The 20376-nt window shown below is 35.1% G+C and overlaps 1 pseudogene across 1 annotated transcript; it reads right to left on the bottom strand.

Annotated features, from left to right (window-relative positions):
- Window positions 1-6313: 6313 nt before the first annotated feature.
- On the bottom strand, window positions 6314-7010 carry LOC307175674 (mitochondrial fission factor-like; annotated as a pseudogene). Its single transcript has one exon. The product of its transcript is annotated as a mitochondrial fission factor-like (transcript).
- Between the last annotated feature and the right edge of the window lie 13366 nt (window positions 7011-20376).

The raw sequence follows: 20376 nt of genomic DNA, 5'->3' as shown, positions 1-20376 counted from the left end.
TATTTTAACTACATTTTTATGCACAATTTAAAAGAGCAGATAGTGTTAAAATGTTACTTAAATATTTCCTGCTACACTTCCTGTTCCTAAAGGCATGGATTTCTGTAATTCCTATTTGTACCTCCAGCACATAGTAGATGCTCTATAAATGCTTGCTTGCCAAAATAAGTATTGTGTAGTTAAAATGAACATTTGTGAGGATTATATAAATGAATGGTCAAAAATGTGAAGGATACAGATCCTGAAATGAGAGAGAATGCAACAGTTAATACCATGTGTTCTAGGGGACATTTTAAGTGGCATCAATAGACAACAATAATTTGACATTTTTTATCTATATTTATTGATTTCTGCCAGTGGCAAGTCTAATGGCAGTACAAAGTCATAAATAGAATTTAGAGTAGGACTTGGAGAACTATGACACTGTTTAGGTGACTCTCCATTTTAAATAGGCAATTTGTCAGCAACGTGACCTTTAAAATGGCTCGTTTATGTTGTTTTCTTGTTTGCCTTTTTAAGCAATTCACCTAAAGTGGCATAATTTTTTTCAAGAAGAATCTACCTTTTCTTGACCAGAACATTATTCAGAACAACTAATCTTAAGGCTACAAGGAAAACAAGATAATGAAACTAAAAATATGGGAACCATGGGCTAGATGTTATGCTGAGAGTTCTGAATTTGACAACATAGTTACTAAATTATTTTAGTTATATTCAAAATTTCTATTTGGTCATAGAACAGATACAATAAACCACACCCTGGATAGGGACTGCATACACAGTTAATGATAAGATTAATCAGAAAATTATTCTTAGAATAAAAATCTATCCATTCTATGAAAATAATGTAATGGTAATGTACCACTTTTGAAATGGAGCAGGACACTATGGGGCCTTCCCAGGACAGACCCCACCCCCTCCCATGTCCTCAGCCTGCATTTGCTTATAGAAAAACTTTAGTCAAAGAAAAAAAAATAATCAGAAGTGAGTAAATGCAGACACAAAGGAAAATAGTCCAACAGGACCAAATGATAATAGTTTAGTCATTAAACAAAGACAAGAACCTTTAGTTCTTCAAGAGCTATAGATAATATTCCGAGCCATAGTCTTTGAGTTGTTTTATAGATACTGAAACCCCCACCAGATCAAAGAAGTTAACTACATGATGACCAGACTGTAGCCATGACATAAGCTGCTACAATTCTGAGAACTGGCCTCAAAGAAATGGGAACAAATTAACCCTGGAACTGAAGATTAATTGTACTTAAAAACAATCAAGATGATGCTGATCAGACCACTGTATAACCAATTTCAAGATGACTGTCAGAGCTGACTGTGCTGTTTCTGCATGTAGTCCCCTCCCTCCACCTATACACCCCTGAAACTGCCCTTTAAAAGCTCTTGCCCAGTGATTATCAGTGGAGAGTTGCCCTATGGACATGAGTCCACCCTCTCCCATGGCTGCCAGCCTCCAGAATAAAGCAAACTTTCCTTTCCACCAACCTTGCCTCTTGAGTATTGGCTTTTGAGTGGCCAGCAGTCAGACCTGAGTTTTGATAACACTTTAGCTACATCTTTTCAATATGAACAAAATTATCTGGTGTTTTCATGCCTAAAATCACACCCATAATTTTTATTTTGTCAGTGTTTGGGTCATATTGCCATTAACTAAGCACACAAGCTATTCTGCCTCATTCTGTGGGGTATTCATCATAAGATGGTCATGCAGGAGCCTGTGGAAAATGTTCAAGTGTCCAATCCACACTCCCAGTGCACCTCCTCACAAACCATCAAAGACTGTCATTATTCAATACTATGAAACATATTATCATGAGAGTGCCTTTAAAAATAGATATTCATAATAGCAATTGGATTTTTAAATTAGTCCATGCTTAATAACTATCTATAGGATAATTCATGCTGCTGCACCAATGAAGTATTCATAACTCTCTATGTAAACACTGCAGGAATTAAAAATCAAGAATATCTTTCACGCATTTTAGGCAGGTGTCAGTAGTCCTTGACGTTGCCATTTGGCCTAAAGACATTACTGCAGGGGACAATAGAGATACACAAATCTATTTACTTTCTCTGTGTGAAAAGAAAAACCTTCTAGGCAGATGTTTCAGTTAAGCACATTCATTACCTTTTAACTGATTCTAAATTGCAGTGTGACCTTCCGTATCAATAACCATATCTAGTTAACTGAAACCAGCACAATTTTGGCATATGTGCTGTGAAAAACTTTCCCCTTCATTGGCATATATGTATGTGTGTCTGTTTGGGCATGTATGTGCAGCTACACCTGCTTTTATAAACCTGGTAGACACAGTAAAAGAGAAAAGCAAACGCATTGCTAGAAAAACAGCTAAATAATAAAAACAGACAAATTCCACCCAAACATTTGTCATGTTATACATGGTTAAATAAGGACCATGTTAAAAAATGAAAATTTCTGTTGAATAAAATTATTTGTAATGCCAGAGGTTCCATATATCAGAAAAAGCATAGAAAGTCACTGTGAAATTAAGCATTGTGTTTAAAATTTTAAGCTATGTAGAAAAATTCCACTAAGAGAAAATATGTTTGACTATCTTAGGTTAGGCCACAGTGAGCATAATGTCATAAAAAATTAACTACCACATCAACCACTGTGAGCACTGAAGTATACAAATTATCATTCCCCTAGAAGACTTACTGAAAGCTCTTTCACAGTCATCTGTAGAATGTACACATTTCATCCTACCTTCAAAAAACATAGCCAGAAAGCTCATGTTCCTAAGCCCACAAAGAAAAATGCCATCTTTCAGAACCTTAAGTAGACCTTTCAATTCACCTTACCACTTTACATTCTTCCCTATATCCATTTTTATAGTTCTGTAAAACAAAATAAAAATACAGACAGCAAAGGAATTAACTCATTTTCTCCTTTCAGTTGTTTAGTCAACACTTTACCCCAATTAAACTCATTTTCAGAAAAGGTGTTGGAAGCAGTGGGAAGTGTAAATGCTTCCAAAATGAGATAAGCAGCATATCCAGTCAGTCCAAGGCCCGACAGGAATACAGTGGCACTGTGATGAACTGGCCATCGTGGGTAGCAAGTACAATATGGTCATTGGCATCACATGAAGAAGTTTAAATCCAGCCTCCCTGCTCTTTAAATCTTGATTTAGGAGGGAGTATAGAAAATAAGAAGTAGTAAGCCCAGGGCATTTAGTTAGAAATGAAGAGAACATCAAAAGGAACTGTAATCATCAGCCAGTGCAGTGGGAACATAATGAAGAGTGAGATCCTGGAGGTCAAGTAAAGGTGGACTTCAAGAAGTTGGAACCTATGCTGCAGATAGGTCAAATAACACAGAAACTGAGAATTTATCCTTGAATGTTGCCATATCTAAGTTATCGTTGATCTTGGCAAAAACCTTTTGGGGAGGTGCTGGAGGCAAGTGGGAATTTAGGAGAGAATGTGAAGAGGAATGTATACAATGAGTATAGAGAACTCTTTCAAGGTGTTTTTATGTAAAGAGCAGATACTTTGTACAGTAGTTGCAGGAGGGTCTGGGTCAAGGGACAAGTTTTCTTAAAGATAAGAAATATGTTATTTAAGTAATGGTGAGAATAAACAAGTTGTGAGGAAAAAACTGATGATGTAGAGAGATTAAGAGGGCAAAATTCTAGGAATATTCTTGAGTAGACAAGAAGTGTGATGATCAAGCACACAGATAGAGAGGTTCTCAATATTTTGGAGCAAGGAAAATTCATCAGTTGAAAATGAGGGCAGATAGATAGATGGGTAGAGATGCAAATTGAGCTTGCTTGTAGTAGAGTGTGGAAGTGCTCTGATTTCTACTACTTTTCCCAGTGAAATAGAAAACAAGATCATAAACTAAATGTGAGGAGGAAGGAAGGCATACTGGAAGGCAAAGTATGAAATTGTTTTCTTGGAGAGTGAGAGGGTGAAATGGCATGGAAAAGTGTAAGAGCATTGCCGGGGAAACTTAAGGTTACACCTGTACTTAATTGTCAATAATTTCAAAAGTAGTCAAGCACTACAGCTGTATGTTTCTGCAGCCAGACCTTCCGCAGCTTCTAGGGTGTAGAGTGAAAGGTAATAAAGCTGGATTCAATTGGGGATGAGATTTTTCCTGTTGAGTATGGTAGATGTTATAAGGAGATAGAGACTGTACGTGAGGTAATGATTGTGACACCGACAGGACCATGAAATCTAAGTCAGGTAAGGAGGGAAAGAAAGGCACAAGGGGTTGAGAGAGAGTGAAACATATAAAGAACAATAACCAGGAGGTCCTAGTGTGGTCAAGAACTGTGAGAGGATTCTGACAACAGCCTCCTATCTTTCCAGCTCAAAGACTAGGAAAGTTGAGAATAAGATTGTGAGGTGAGAAGTGAGTTAGACTATCAATGACTAGATTATGATCATGGAGTAATTGACTAAAATAGTGTCCAGGAAAAGGTCATTGTAGAAGATGAGGTCAAGAAAATAAAAGGCAATAGAGGGAATATTTAGGTGACCCTAGAATACACCGAGAGTTATGACAGGAATAAATGTCTGCAAGTGACAATGAGCCCAATGTAGGCAGAGTGCTTAAAACAGTGGACTCTGGAAGCAGGCTGGGCTCTTGAAGGTCAAATTCAGTTTCTAAGACATGAGGCAAGGAAACACGTCATAAAGGAAAACAAACTGGATTGGGATTCAAGCTGGGATTTCAGTCCCAGTTCTACAACCATAGCAATATTTCTGAGTCTGCAAAGTGTGTTGTATTATATAAAGGCACTGGATTAAATGATTCCTAAACCCCATTCAATGTTGAATATTCTATAACTGTAGCAACCATTTTTGTGAAATAGAGAAGGAAGAGTTGGGGAACAAGGGTGAGGGAGAATAAATCCATTTGGGAAAGAGAGTTAAAATCTCCTCTACATATAAGATAGAAAGGAAGCACTGGAACTTGGAGCTCACAATGAATAATAATTGTAATAATAATAATAAATTCCAATAAAAAAATTCTTGGATCCTAAAAAAAATTAAAAAGATAAATACAGTTTCCAGAACTGGTAGAACTGAATACATTACAGAACCTCCCTCTTTCCATATATAAAATTTCAGTAATAATAACAGTAATAATATCTACTTTAAAGTGTTTTGTGAGAATTAAATGAGTGAATAATGTGTCTGTTAGTGGCTCCATAAAAATATTATATGTCTTTCTCTCCTCTGCCTTACATGATCATCTCTCTCTTCTACCATTAGCTGACACGTTTTTATTTTTCCTATTAAAACAAAATAAACTCAATCTAAAAAGACTACATTCTGTAAGATTCCAACTATAAATATGACCTTCTAGAAAAGGCAAAACTGTGGAGACAGTAAAAATATCAGTGGTTGCCAAGGATTAGTGGGGAGAGAGGGATGAATAGGCAGAGCACAGAAGCTTGTTAGGGCAGTGGAAGTACTCTGTATGATACTATAATGGTGGAGGCATGTCATTATACATTTGTCCAAACCGGTAGAATGTACAGCACCAAGAGTGAATCCTAATGTAAGCTGTGGACTTGGGTGATAATGATATATCAATGTAAGTTCATCGATTGTAACAAATGTACCACTCTTGTTGGGGATGTTGGTAATGCAGGAGGCTGTGCATATGTGCAGGCAGAGGAGGATATAGGAAATCTCATTACCTTCCCCTCAATTTTGCTTTGAAACTAAAACTGCTCTAAAAATAAAGTTTATTAAAAAACAAAAACATAAAAACAACTGAACAACAGTCTTGACTGCCTCTTCCCCTTTGGCTGATACACAACTTGCCTAACATTTTTATTTCTAACCCACTTTTATTTCTTTTCTTTCTTTTTACTGAGATAATTTTTTGTTTCTTTTTGCAGCAAAATTCCTTGCACAGTTGTCTACACTTATTGCTTCCAAATAATCCCCTCAATTTCTTTTTTAAACCAACTCCAAATAGAGGGATTTTTTTTTTCCTCCTTGAAAATGTTTTTTTCTAAAAGCCATCAATAATATTTATGTTTCTAAATCTAATGGCCAAGTTTCTATTATTGTTGACCTAGCAGCAGCATATAATACAGTTGTTCATTCTCTTCTTAAAATATTTTATTCTATGGTTTCCTGGACACCACATTCTCATTGTCTTCCCCTTTTCATTTTGGTTGCATATCTTCAGGCTCTTTGCTGATTCCTCCATCTCTCCCTAACGTTTTGTTTGTTTGTTTGTTTGTTCACAAATTCTTTATATTTCCAGCTGTTGAGACAATACTTTTGAGAGTTGAGGTTACCTCTAGCGGCAAAACCAGAGCCAGCTCTTAAGCAGCCAGAATGCTATGGTAATGGAATATGTGACCATTTCTCTTTTAGAACCTTCTTTGTTCTCTGCTTCCAGAAGTTGTAGACATCTATTTAGTTTGGTTATCTGTCGTCCTAATGAAGCTGTATCTACAACAGTCATGTCATCTGAAGTTCCTTCAACCATTGTACCTATATTTGAAATACTATACATGGAGTCAGTTCTGACCAGCTGTCCATTTTGGCAAACAGCATTTTAACTCATAGAGCACTCTCTTTTTAGCCTGACAATTGCATGGATTTCTTCATTTTGAGGGGTTGGAGGAGGTCTTTCTAAATCCATAAAATCTAGTGGTCTTTCACTTAGCATAAGCACAGGAGGTGGTGTTTTTAGTGCCAGTGGTTTAAAGGGGGTTGACTGCATAAGTTCAAGATCTGCTGGTCTTGAAAGTGGAATGTCTTCATTATTTCCTGATACAACAATTCTCCCTGGAACCTGCATAATCACACAAGCATTTGAAGCTCCTTCTCAGAATCCTTGTTCAAGGTCAGCATTTGGTGGTGCTACCTTTAATTTTTCCAGGACCTTCAATTCGCTGACCAATACCTTTGGTGTATTCCATTTCATACTGAATTCAACTAATTTCTACCACCTCAGCAGCAGTGGGAGAAGGAAATGCTGCCCCACTCATTAAATGTGTACCAACTACTGCTTGCTTTTTGGCATTATCTGCTTCTGTGCTTCATATTAAATCCTTTAACTTGCTTATGTATGTGCTGGATTTTCAGCCACTTTTGTGCCCCTGGGCCTGCTGGAGGGTCTCTGGTGAGGGCCACTGACTGCTGGCTCCCAGAGGCAATTGGCCAAGCACAGGGAAGTCCTCCTTAATTTTTGAATATTAAAATACCCTGGGGTTCAGTCCATGTTTCTCTTCTCTATCTATATTCACATCCTTGGTAATCTCTTCTAGTCACATGTTTTAAATTTTCTCAGCAGGCTAATGACTCCTATATTCATATCTCTTGTCCAGTTCCTATTCTTGAGCTTCAGTTGTTATAACTAATTCTCTTCTCAAAACTTGCAGCACTTGTAGTTTCCCATATCTCATTTAATGACAAGTCCATTCTTTAAGTGGCTCAAGCCAGAAATCTTGAGATCATCTTTAATTTCATTTTTTTCTCACACTTTGCATTCAAACCATATGAGTCCTTGGATTCATCTAATATACCCAAAATTGATTCCTCCCATCTATGAAGAAATAGCCTATATCAGAAAACAAGCATCATTGTGGGAACGACTAAAAATTGAACAAATACAACACACACACATACATACACATACACACACACACACACACACACACACACACACACACACACACACACAGCTTTTGTAAGCAGCAAAGAACAACTGAGTCAGCTAGACTCCAGGAGAAACAAAGATCTCAAAGAAAAAGGAAAAATTACATTGCATTTTCCCCTTAAGAATTTGCCAATTTTAATGGAAGAAACTAAGGGAACAAACAAAAAATAACAGTTCAGAGTTGCTGACAATTGCATGGCCAGGGAGGAGAAACAAAAACCTGTTTGGGGCTCACCAATTAGGGGATATTTTGGAAATATCAGGTTGTTATTTGAAAGTTCTGGAGGAACTCTAGGAGTAAAGGAAAATTGGAAATAGACAAGTTCTTCAGGATGACTGAAATTCAGTCTCAGATTATATCAAACCTTGTTGGATCAAGGTTATTTGCTTTTCTCTAACTACCTGACAGGAATTCTTTAAAAATTACATCTTCTTTTTGAGGAAGGTAGTATCATCCTGAAGCTCTGAATTTCAAATACAATCTCCAGAATTTAGTTAAAATGTAACAAGTATGCAAAAAAATCCACAAAAAAGCAAAAGAAACAAACTAAAAAACAGAAGCAAATGGTCAAATCCAAGAGAAAAAAATTGGAGTTACCATACACAGACTAAAGTTACTGTGATTAGTATGTTGGCTAAAATATATGACAAGATGGAGAATATCACCAGAAAATAATGCATATTTTGGAATTGAAAATTACAATATTTACAATAAATGACTTCACAGATAGATTTAACCACACATTGAAGAAGTATAAAACTAGTGAACTGACCTTTAGGTGAGTAAAAATGTCCAATGTAAAACACACAGAGAAAAAAAGAATTATAAGAAACACCCAATGTATGAGACATGGGTAAAATTTGTAATATAGCTGTAATGTGATCTTTGAATGGGATGAGTGAGAGAAGGGGCAGAAGCAATACGAGAAAAGCAACTGGGAATTTTCACAACTGGCAGAAAAAAATTAAACTACAAATTAAGGAAGCTCTACAAAGGCAAGAAGGAGATATAAAAGGACCTCTGCACCTAGTTACATCATTAAAAAAACAAACAAACAGAAAACTGCTGAAAACCAGCAACAAACAAAAAGTCTAAAAGTAGCCAGAGAAAAATAAAGGCATAACTCTGTTAAATAGGAAGAGTAAAACTGAAGGCTAACTTTTCAATCAGAACAACAGAAACCAAAAGAAAACAGAATGAATTTTTTTAAAGACCTGAAAGAACATACGGGCCGACCTAGATTCTAAGTTTCTTGAAAATATCCTTCAAAATGATAGCTATGTAAAGATGTTTACAGGTAAACAAATTGAAAGATGTTTTGCCTACAAACTTAAAAGAAATATCAAAGGGAATTCCTAGAACAAAAGCTAAATTATCCCCAGAAAATATGGCAATGCAGGAAGGGAGACTACAATAGAGGAGATGTATGGGTAAATAAGAAGTAACATTGATGAAAACAATCTCAATGTTTTGAGAGGTTTAAAATATATACAAAATTAAAATACAGGAATACAGTAAGATAACACATGGGAAGGAATGTATGGAATTAAAGAGTTCTAAGTTCTTAATCTAAGTCTGGGCAGTGGTAAAAGTATAGGCCTAGAGAAGACCTACGGTAAATAAATATATTTGATTTTTTAAATTCATTGTTTCTCAAAATGTGATCACATTTCTTCCATAATTTATCATAATTGGAAATACTGTTGAGGGGAACATACTTTAGGAAATATTGATGCTACACTTACCAGGACTGTTGTAAATCTATAGCCACCAATGGCATTCATGGGAGGAAAAAAATAAATCTCTGAAAAATTCTGAAAGGTGATATTAGGGAAAATCTCTCAGACCAATTCTGCAGGCCTGATTTTGTGTAGGGAGGTTGAATCTCTATTCTGTATTCCTTCAGCATAGGTATATTTTTGTGTGATATAAATATTGACCTAATCATATATTGATATCTATGCTTTTTAAAATTATTTTGCCCATAGGTGCAAAACTAATATTAAGTTTGTATTAGATTGCTAGATCACGTATATCTAGTTTGTTTCTTTTGAATTCCACAAAGAAATTTAAATAAAGCTTTCAAAATATAAGATATTTTGAAAAATTTTAGGTCCATTCTTACATACATTACAGGCCAACTTTTTATCTATATATTTTCTCCTCTTCACCTAATTCAATATTTTATTATATGGTTCTTTTAGACTATAATTATACTAATTACAGAGATTCTTCTTGAAAATCAGATTGTGCTACTTCCACACTGTCTCAAATTAATAGCAGTAATGTAGGGATAAAAATTTACTCAGCAAAGTATATTAGCAATTCAGAATAAGTTTCATAAATAAGGACATAGCATAATTCTATTATTTTAATTACCATGTGCTTAAAGAGGAAAAGGGAAAGTTCTTAAATTTTTATTAACCCTTGAGAAATTAGACAATTTAATTCAATAAGCTCCTTAATACTATTTATACAAAAGCAAAACTAAACAAGTGGGACTACAGCAAATTATCTTCTGCACAGCAAAGGAAACTATCAACAAAATAAAAAGGCAACCTACTAAGTGGGAGAAACTATTTTCAAATCATATATCTGATAAGGAGTTAATATCCAAAATCTATAAAGAACTTGTTCAACTCAGTAGCAAAAAAAAATCTGATTAAAAATGGGCAGAGGACCTGAATAGACATTTTTCCATAGAAGACATACAGAAGGCAAACAAGTACATGAAAAGAATGTTTAACATCATTAATCATCAGAGAAACGTGAATCAAAACCACAATGAGATGTTGGGCTTCCCTGGTGGCGCAGTGGTTGAGAGTCCGCCTGCCTATGCAGGGGACACGGGTTCGTGCCCCGGTCTGGGAGGATCCCACATGCCTCAGAGCGGCTGTGCCCGTGGGCCATGGCCGCTGAGCCTGTGCATCCGGAGCCTGTTACTCCACAGCGGGAGAGGCCACAACAGTGAGAGGCCCACGTACCGCAAAAAAACGAAACAAAACAAAACAAAAAACCCCACAATGAGATGTCAACTCACACTTGTTAGAATGGCTATTATCAAAAAGACAAGAAATAACAGGTATTGGCCAGGATGTGGAGAAAGGGAACCCCTTGTGCACTGTTGGTGGAAATATAACTTGGAGCAGCCACTAGGGAAAACAGTGTGAAGAGTCCTCAAAAAAAATTAAAAATAGAGCTACCATATGATCCAACAATTCTACTTCTGGATATTTATTCAAAGAAAATGAAAACCCTAGCTCAAAAAGATATTTTTACTCTCATATTCATTGCAGCATTATTTACAATAACCAAGATATGGAAACAACCTGTGTCCATCCATGGATGGATGGATGAATAAAGAAGATGTGGTATATACATACAATGGAGTATTATTCAGTCATAAAAAAATAAAATCTTGTCATTTGGGACAACATGAATGGACCTCAAGGGCATCATACTAAGTGAAACAAGTCAGAGAAAGATAAATGACAAATACCATACAATCTCTTTTATATGTGGAATATGATAAACAAAACAAACAAACAAAAAACAAGCACATAAATACAGAGAATAGATTGTTGGTTGCCAGAGGTGGAGGGTGAGAGGGTAGGAGAAATAAATGAAGAGTCAAAAGGTAAAATATAAAAAAGTAAAACATAAACAATGACTTGGTCTTTATGGCTAGGTTTGCAAGAGCTAATCCAGTTTTAAGTGAAGTAATGAGTGATCTAGAATAAAGGCCAATCTCATTTTTTTTTCAACATTTGCTTTGACAGATAGTAGAGAAAATAAGGATCACTCTCTTTGAAATTCTGAGGCCAGAAAGAAGACCAACGTTAACCATCAATAATAGTATCATCTTTGTAGTCAATTCAGAAAATATTTGCAAAACAAATATGCAAGCTTCAGAAAATCATCAAGATAGAAGTAATACACAGAAAACCATCTTATACCAATAGAGTAAGGCCAAAGATATCTAAGTGGGTGAAAAAGCTACTGTATGCTACTATGCCCTAGTCATATACTGTGAAACACTCTGGGATAGAGTCAACTACATTTAAGCCTAAACCCACTACAAAGTCTTCATTTGTTTTTATGTTTTGAATTTGACCTTGGAAAGTAAAAAATTATTTGGTGATAAACTACCAGGTATAAAGATAATAAAGGACTCAAACCTATCTATCTATCTATCCATCCATCCATCTAATTTATTTAAAATGGAAAATGTTTTAATTCTTATATTTTGAATATAATTCATATATTTTGAAAATTCTTATATATTTGGAATAAAACATACTTCCTTAAGGAGACTAAAATCACCTACCTAATAAAAACATTGAAAATACAACACTCTTAAAATTAATTATGACCTTTCCAGCACTTAGTTTTATTCAGTTAAGGATAACTATTAATGTTACCCTGAAATTTTGTAGTTTTGTTACATCAATAAGCAATGTTAATCTCTAAACAGAAAAACATACCTATTCAGCAAAATCTATTTTTCCTTGAATGGTTCTTTGATTTGTTTTCCCATGGATACATGGGGAAAAGCTCAAAGGTCGTTAATGCTGACATTAATATACATTAGTCATTGGAGTAGACCATTTCCCTACTGGGCACCACCACATTTTCAATGGACACCCAATTAATGAGCATCTAATTGACTCATCTGCAAATCTTACAAAGCAATAGTTTTTCTAAGTAAATTGAACCTGCCATTGAAAAAACTCTGCAGAACTGAGGGCATAATTAACTCTACTGAGGCATACTTGATCTTAGAAGCCCTGGGGATAATCAATAATTAGTTTCATTCTGAAATGGTTCTGTTGCTATACCCATGACACAATGTTTCTGAATTACTGATGTTCTGACGATTGTTGCTTATTTGGATCAGAACAGAAAAGCTGTAGCTAACTCAAGCTTTACAGCATAATAAACTTTCCAAAGTACCTTGAGATTAAAAACAATCAAAGTAAATGAAGCATCAAGTACTATTTATCTTCCAAAATATTAGTGCTTACAAAAACAAAGGAGGCCAAACAAACAACTCTGTATCCATCACATTCAATGTTATATAGCAGCAACATTTTATTTTATAAAACAAGAGAGAAAATTAAGAGATCTGATTGGCTGATAAACATTCTAACTGTGGCTTCCTGGAAAATTCATGGTTAGAAATTTATGAGCATCACCACTTAATTAAGAGTAAGAATTCTGAGCACAGAGACTATAATCAGTACAATTCATGGGGTTCAATATTTATGGGACTCATCAGTTAGCAAAAAGGGCAAAAGGAATTGAACACTTTGATAGTCTAATAAGAATTCCAAAAGCTTTTCTAAATGAAGTAAATTCATAAAACTCAAAATGTATGCTTAGCATATGCTATGCAAATAGGCTTTTAAATACAATTTTTTGGCATCATGACACCATTTTACTTTAAAGTTAGAAGAAAAAATGTTAAATTATTGAAGCAATCTCTCTGTTCTAATTCAAGAGATGATATTGAAGCAGATTTATCTTTCTGCTTCCCAATTAAAAGGGAGTGTGTCTTGCCCTTTGTGTATTAGGTGAGATCAGATACTATTCCAGAGACATATTAAGCATTTATCCTAGATTTAAGTACATGTAAAGGAAATGCACACTAATGGTTTCCTAAGTAATAATCACTTTTCCCTTAGTCATGATCACAAGCTGACGTTAAAAAGACTATGCACAGAGGTGTGGCCAAGATGGTAGAGTATGAAGACCCTGGGCTCACCTCCTCCCATGAGCACACCAAAATTGCAACCATTTACAGAGAAGCTATCAATGAGAATGACCTGAAGGATAGCAGGAAAGATCTTCCACAACTAAAAATACAAAGAAGGAACCAAAACAAGATGCTAGGAAAGACAGTGATGCAGAATAGTCAAGACTTATACCCCTGGGGAGGTGACCTACAATTGGGAGGATAATCACTATTTTAGAGGTTCTCCCTGAGAAGCAAGGTGTCCAAGCCCCATATTAGGCTCCTCAGCCTGGGGGGTACTACACCAGGAAGCCAAGCCCCCAGGACATCTGGCTTTGAAGGCCAGTGGGGCTTAGATACAGGAGAGCTGGGGGACTGTAGGAAACAGAGACTCTCCTCTTAAAAGGTGTGTGCAAAATCTCACACACTCCAAGTTCCAGTGCAGAGGTGGTAATTTGAAAGGAGCCTGGGTTAGACTCACTTGCTAGAACATCCCAGAGAGGCACGAGGCAACTGCAATTCCCCCTGTGTATATAGACATGATGGCAGCCATTTTTTGGGAGCTCATCTTACCAGGAGAACAATGGTACTGGCAAGTGCCATTTGGGAGGTCTCATCTAGTTTATTAGCAGTAGGGGCTTACCCACCCATGAGTAGGCCAGCACCAGCCTCAACCACCAGCCCCAGGTCCCACAGCCAGTCATACCAGGACCCTGGCCCACTCAAAAGTGGGCCAGCAGCCACAACACAAGGAAAGGCCTGGAAGCCAACTGGCCTGGGGATCAGTCCCACCTACCAGTGTGCCCTCAGTTGTTGGCCCTGCCACAACATAAGGTCCCACATAGCCCACATAGGGGGCACCACTATAGAATGTAGCTCTGGTGACCAGAGGAGAGTGTGCTGCTGTGCTCCATAGACTGTCTCCTACATAAGACTCTTTCTCCAAGATCAGGAAATGTAACCAACCTACTTAATACATAGAAATAAACACAAACAATTAGGCTAAATGAGGAGACAGAGAAATATGTTCCAAATGAAGGAAGAAGATAAAACCTTAGAAAAAGAATTAAGTGAACTGCAGATAAGCAATCAACCCAATAAAAAGTTCAAGATAATGATCATAAAGATGCTCAATGAACACAAGAGAAGAATGAATGAACACAGTGCGAATTTTAACAGAGTTAGAAAATATAAAGAACCAAACAGAGATGAATACTATAACTGAAATAAAAAATACACTAGAAAAAAAATCAACAGATTAGATGATAGAGAGGAACAGATGAACAAACTGCAAGACATTAGTGGAAATCACCCAAGATGAACAGACAAAAGAAAAAAGAATTTTAAAATGTGAGGATAGTTTACAAGACCTCTGTGACAACATCAAGTGTACTAATATTCACAATATAGGAATCTCAGAGGAGAAAAGAGAGAAAGGGGCAAAGAACTTATTTGAATAAGTAATAGCTGAAAACTTCACTAATCTAGGAAAGGAAACAGACATTCAGGTCCAGAAAGCACAGAAAGTCCCCAAAAAAATGAACCCAAAGAGGCCCATACCAAAACATATAATAATCAAAATGGCAAAAAAATAAAGAGATAATCTAAAAGCAAAGAAAAGCAACTAGTTATGTACAAGGGAACTCCCATAACCCTATAAGCTGACTTTTCAGCAGAAACTTTGCAAGCTAGAAGGAAGTGGCACAATATATTCAAAGTGATAAAACGAAAAAAAAAACCTACAACCCAGAATGGTCTACCTAGCAAAGCTATCACTCATATTTGAAGGACAGATAAAGAGTTTTACAGAATATCAAAAGCTAAAAGAGTTCAGCACCACAGCACCACATAGCTGGCTTAATAAGAAATGTTAAAGGGACTTCTCTAAGTGGAAAAGGAAAGATCACAACTAGAAATGTAAAAATTATGAAAGAAAAAATATCATTGGTAAAGGCAAACGTACAGTAAATGTAGATTAAAATCAAGCCCTTATAAAGCTAGTAGGAGGATTAAAAGACAAAAGTAATAAAATCATCTATATCCACAATAAATATTTAGGGATACACAAAAGGATGGAAAATATGATGTCAGAAACATTAAACATGGGGGGGGAGGGCAGTAAAAATGCAGGTTTGTGAGAATGTGTTTGAACTTAGCTCATCAACTTAAAATAATCACACATATAACAGAAAAAGAAAGATATCCAGTCATAACACTAAAGATAGTCATCAAATCACAAGGAAAGTGAACAAAAGAATAAAAGAACAAAGAACTCAAAAACAACCAGAAAAGAATTAACAAAATGGTAATAGGTACATACTTATCAATAACTACTTTAAATTTCAATAGACAAAATGCTCCAATCAAAAGACAGGGTGGCTGAATGAATTAAAAAATTGAGACACATATATATATTGCCTACAAGAGACTCACTTCAGATCTAAAGTCACACACAGACTGAAAGTGAGGGAATGAAAAAAGTTATTTTCTGAAAATGGAAACAAAAAGAAAGCTGTGGTAGCAATACTTACATCAGACAAAAATAGACTTTAAAACAAAGACTGTAACAAGAGACAAAGAAGGACATTACATAATGATAAAGGGGTCAATCTAAGAAGAAGATATAACAGTTGTAAATATTTATGCACCCAACATAGGAGCACTTAAATATATAAAGCAAATATTAACAAACATAAAGGGAGAAATTGACAGTATCACAATAGTAGTAGGGGACTTTAACACCCCACTTACATCAATGGACAGATCATCCAGACAGAAAATCAATAAGGAGATACTGGCCTTAAATGGCACATTAGACTATATATATATATATATGATGTTCCATCCAAAAACAGCAGAATACACATTGTTTTCAAGTGTACATGGAACATTCTCCAACATAGAACCAATGCTAGGCCACAAAACAAGTCTCCATACATTTAAGAAGATTGAAATCATATCATGCATCTTTTCTGACCACAAAGGTATGAGAATGGAAATAACTACAAGAAAAACTGCAAAAAACACAAACACATGGAGGCTAAATATGCTACTAACTATAAATGGGTCACTGAAGAAATCAAACAGGAAATTAAAAAATACTGGGAGACAAATGAAAAATTGAAACACAATCCATCATCTAAAATCTATGGGATGCAGCAATAGCAGTTCTAAGAGTGTAGTTTATAGCAATACAACCCTACTTCAGGAAAAAGAAAAAAATCTCAAACAATCTAACCTTACACTTAAAATAACTGGAAAAGGAAGAATAAACACAACCCATGTTATTGGAAGGAAAGGAATAATAAAGATCCGAGCAGAAATAAATGAAATAGAGACCAAAAAACTCACTAGAAAAGATGTATGAATCTAAGAGCTGGTTCTTTGAAAAGATAAGCAAAATTGACAAACCTTTAGCCAGATTCATCAAGAAGAAAGACAGAGGGCCCAAATCAATAAAACCATAAATGAAAGAGAAGTTACAACTGATCCCACAGAAACACAAAGGATTATAAGACATTACTATGAACAATTACATACCAATGAAATGGACAACCTAAAGAAATGGGTATGCTCCTAGAAGCATAAAATCTCCCAAGACTGAATCAAGGAGAAATGTAAAATATGATCAAATCGATTACCAGAATTGAAAATGAACCACTAATCAAAAATTCCCAACACACAAAAGTCTAGGACCAGATAATTTCACAGGTGCATTCTACCAAATATTAAAAGAAGAATTAAGACCCATCCTTCTCAAACTATTCCAAAAATATTGAACGGAAAAGAACATTTCTAAATTTATTCTATGAGGCCAGAATCACCCTGATACCATAATCCAACAAAAGCACCATAATAAGAGAAAATTACATGCCAATATCACCAATGAACATAGATGCAAAAATTCTCAACAAAATGCCAGCAAAGCAAATTCTGCAGTACACTCAAAGGATCATACAGCATGATCAAGTGGACTTTGTCCCAGGGATACAAGGTTGGTTCAATATCCAGAAATCAATCAATCAATGTGACACACCATGTTAGCAAATTAAATAACAATTATATGATCATCTCAATAGATGCAGAAAAAAGCTTTTGACAAAATTCAACATATCATAAAAACTCTGAACAAAGTAGGTATAGAGGGAACATACCTCAACATAATAAAAGCCATATATATCAAACTCACAGCCAATATCATTCTCAGCAATAAAAAGCTGAAAACATTTTCCTCTAATATCAGGAACAAGACAAGATGCTCACTCTTAACCATTTTTACTCAAAATAGTACTGGGAGTTCTAGCAATAACAATCAAACAAAAAAAGAAATAAAAGGAATCCAAATTGGAAAGGAAAGAGTAAAACTGTCACTGCAGATGATACACTATATATAGAAAATCATAAAGATACCACCAAAAAAATTATAAGAACTCAATGAATTCATTAAAGTGTCAATACAAAATTAATATAGAGAAATCTGTTGTGTTTCCATGCACTAACAATGAATTACCAGAAAGAGAAATTAAGAAAATAACCCTATTTACAATTTCATAAAAAAGAAAATACCTAGGAATAAATCTAACCAAGGAGGTAAGAGACCTATACTCAAAAAAAATAAGACATTGATGAAACAAATTGGAGACAGCACAAGCCAATGAAAATATATACTGTGCTCATGGATTGGAAGAATTAATATTGTTAAAATGACCATATTACAGAAGGTAATCCTTGGATTCAATTCAATCCCTATCAAAATACCAATGGTATTTTTTCATACAACTAGAACAAATAATTCTGAAATTCGTATGAAAGCACAGAAGGTTCAAAATAGCCCAACAATCTTGAGAAAGAAGAACAAAAACTGGAAGCTCACACATCCTGATTTTAAACTATACTACAAAGACACAGATCAATGGAACAGAATAGAGACCTCAGGAGTAAACCCACACCTACATGATTAATCAATGTATCATAAAAGAGGCAAGAATATAAAATGTGGGAAAAAGCCTCTTCAATAGTGTTGTGAAAACTAGACAACTACATTCAAAAGAAGCAAAATTGTCTACTTTCTCATACCATATACAAAGAAAAAAAAAGAAAAAACTTAAATGTAAGACCTAAAACTCTTAGAAGAAAGTGTAGGCAACCTGCCTTTTGACATGAGTCTTAGAAATAATAATTTGGAGTTGTCTCCTCAGGCAAGGGAAACAAAAACAAATGGGACTACATCAAACTAAAAAGCTTTTGCACAGTGAAGGAAACCACTAACAAAATGAAAAGGCAGCATACTGAATGGGAGAAGATATTTTCAAATGACATATCCAATAAGGAATTAATATCCAAAATACACAAAGAACTCACACAACTCAATAACAAAACAAACTGATTAATAAATGGGAAGAGGACCTGAATAGACATGTTTCCAGAGAAGACATACAGATGGCCAACAGGCACATGAAAAGATTCTCAACATCCTGATCATCTGGGAAATGCAAATCAAAATCATAATGACATAGCACCTCACACCTGTAAGAATGGCTATCATCAAAAAGACAAGAAACAATAAATGTTGGTGACGATGTGGAGAAAAAGTAACTCTAGTGCATTACTGATGGGATTGTAAATTGGTGTAGCCACTATGAAAAACAGAATGGGGATTTCTCAAAAAAATAAAATAAAAGTAGAATTGCCATATGATCCAGCAATTCCACTTCTGGTTATTTACTCAAAGAAAACAAAAACACTAAATCAAAAAGATATATGCGCTCCATTTTCATTGCAGCACTATTTATAGTAGCCAAGATATGGAAGCATTGTAAGTGTTCATCAACAGATGAATGGATAAAGAAGATGTGGTGTATGTGTGTGTATATATATATATATATATATATATGTATGTATGTACACAGTGAAATATTACTCAGCCATAAAAAATGAAATCTTGTCTCTTGCCACATGTGTTGAGCTAGAGAGCATTATGCTAAGTGAAATAAATCAAACAGAAAAAGATAAATGCTACATGATCTCACTTATATGTGGAATCTAAAAAACAAAGCAAAACAAAATGAGAACAGACTTATAGATACAGAGAATAAACCAGTGGTTTTCAGAAGGGAGGGGCATGGTGGGGTGACTGAAATATGTGAAAGGAATTATTTAATAAATAAGTCATTATTTATATAATAAATATTTATTATAAATCATGAGGATGTATTATATAGCATAAGGTATATGGTTAATGATACAGTGATAACTTTGTAAGGGGACAGAGGGTTACTAGACTTATTGTGGTGATCATATCATAATGTATGCAAACATCAAATCCTTATGTAATACACCTGAAACTAATATTGTACATCAACTATATTTCAACTGAAAAAAAAGAATAAGCACACCACATTATAATTTCACTAATATATGCTAATTCTAGTTGGAACTAAAAAGTCAGGGCTGAATAATGTTAGAGCAGTAGATTTCAAATTATGCAGCATACTGATTTTTTACTGAATTATGAAAATACGTAATTTATGATACTACTGTATGACTGTCAGACAGGATATGTAAGGAAATAGGGAGTATGGGAAAAAGTTGTATAACCTTTCTATGTCTAACTAGACAAATGTATAGCTTGAGGACAAAACTGTGTCATAAAACAGAACTTTTCTTCTGGGTGAATTAAAGAATTGAGTTTCTGGGAGTTCCCTGGTGGTCTAGTGGTTAGGACTCTTCGCTTCCACTGCAGGGGACACAGGTTCAATCCCCTGTCAGGGAAATAAGATCCCACAATCTCATGGTGCAGCCAATAAAAAAATAATTAATTTAAAAATTATTTTAAAATAATTGAGTTTCCAAGTAGTGGAGACCCTAGTTGATGTGTTCTGACATTCACCTGGCTGTCTAATATTTATATGGTCACAAAATAATCCAGTCTAACTTGGCCTTGTTGGCATGCTTGTCTCT

This window comes from Stenella coeruleoalba (assembly GCF_951394435.1).
Source record: "Stenella coeruleoalba genome assembly, chromosome: 1".
Classification (NCBI taxonomy): Eukaryota; Metazoa; Chordata; class Mammalia; order Artiodactyla; family Delphinidae; genus Stenella; species Stenella coeruleoalba.
This window is presented reverse-complemented; position numbering and strand designations above follow the sequence as displayed.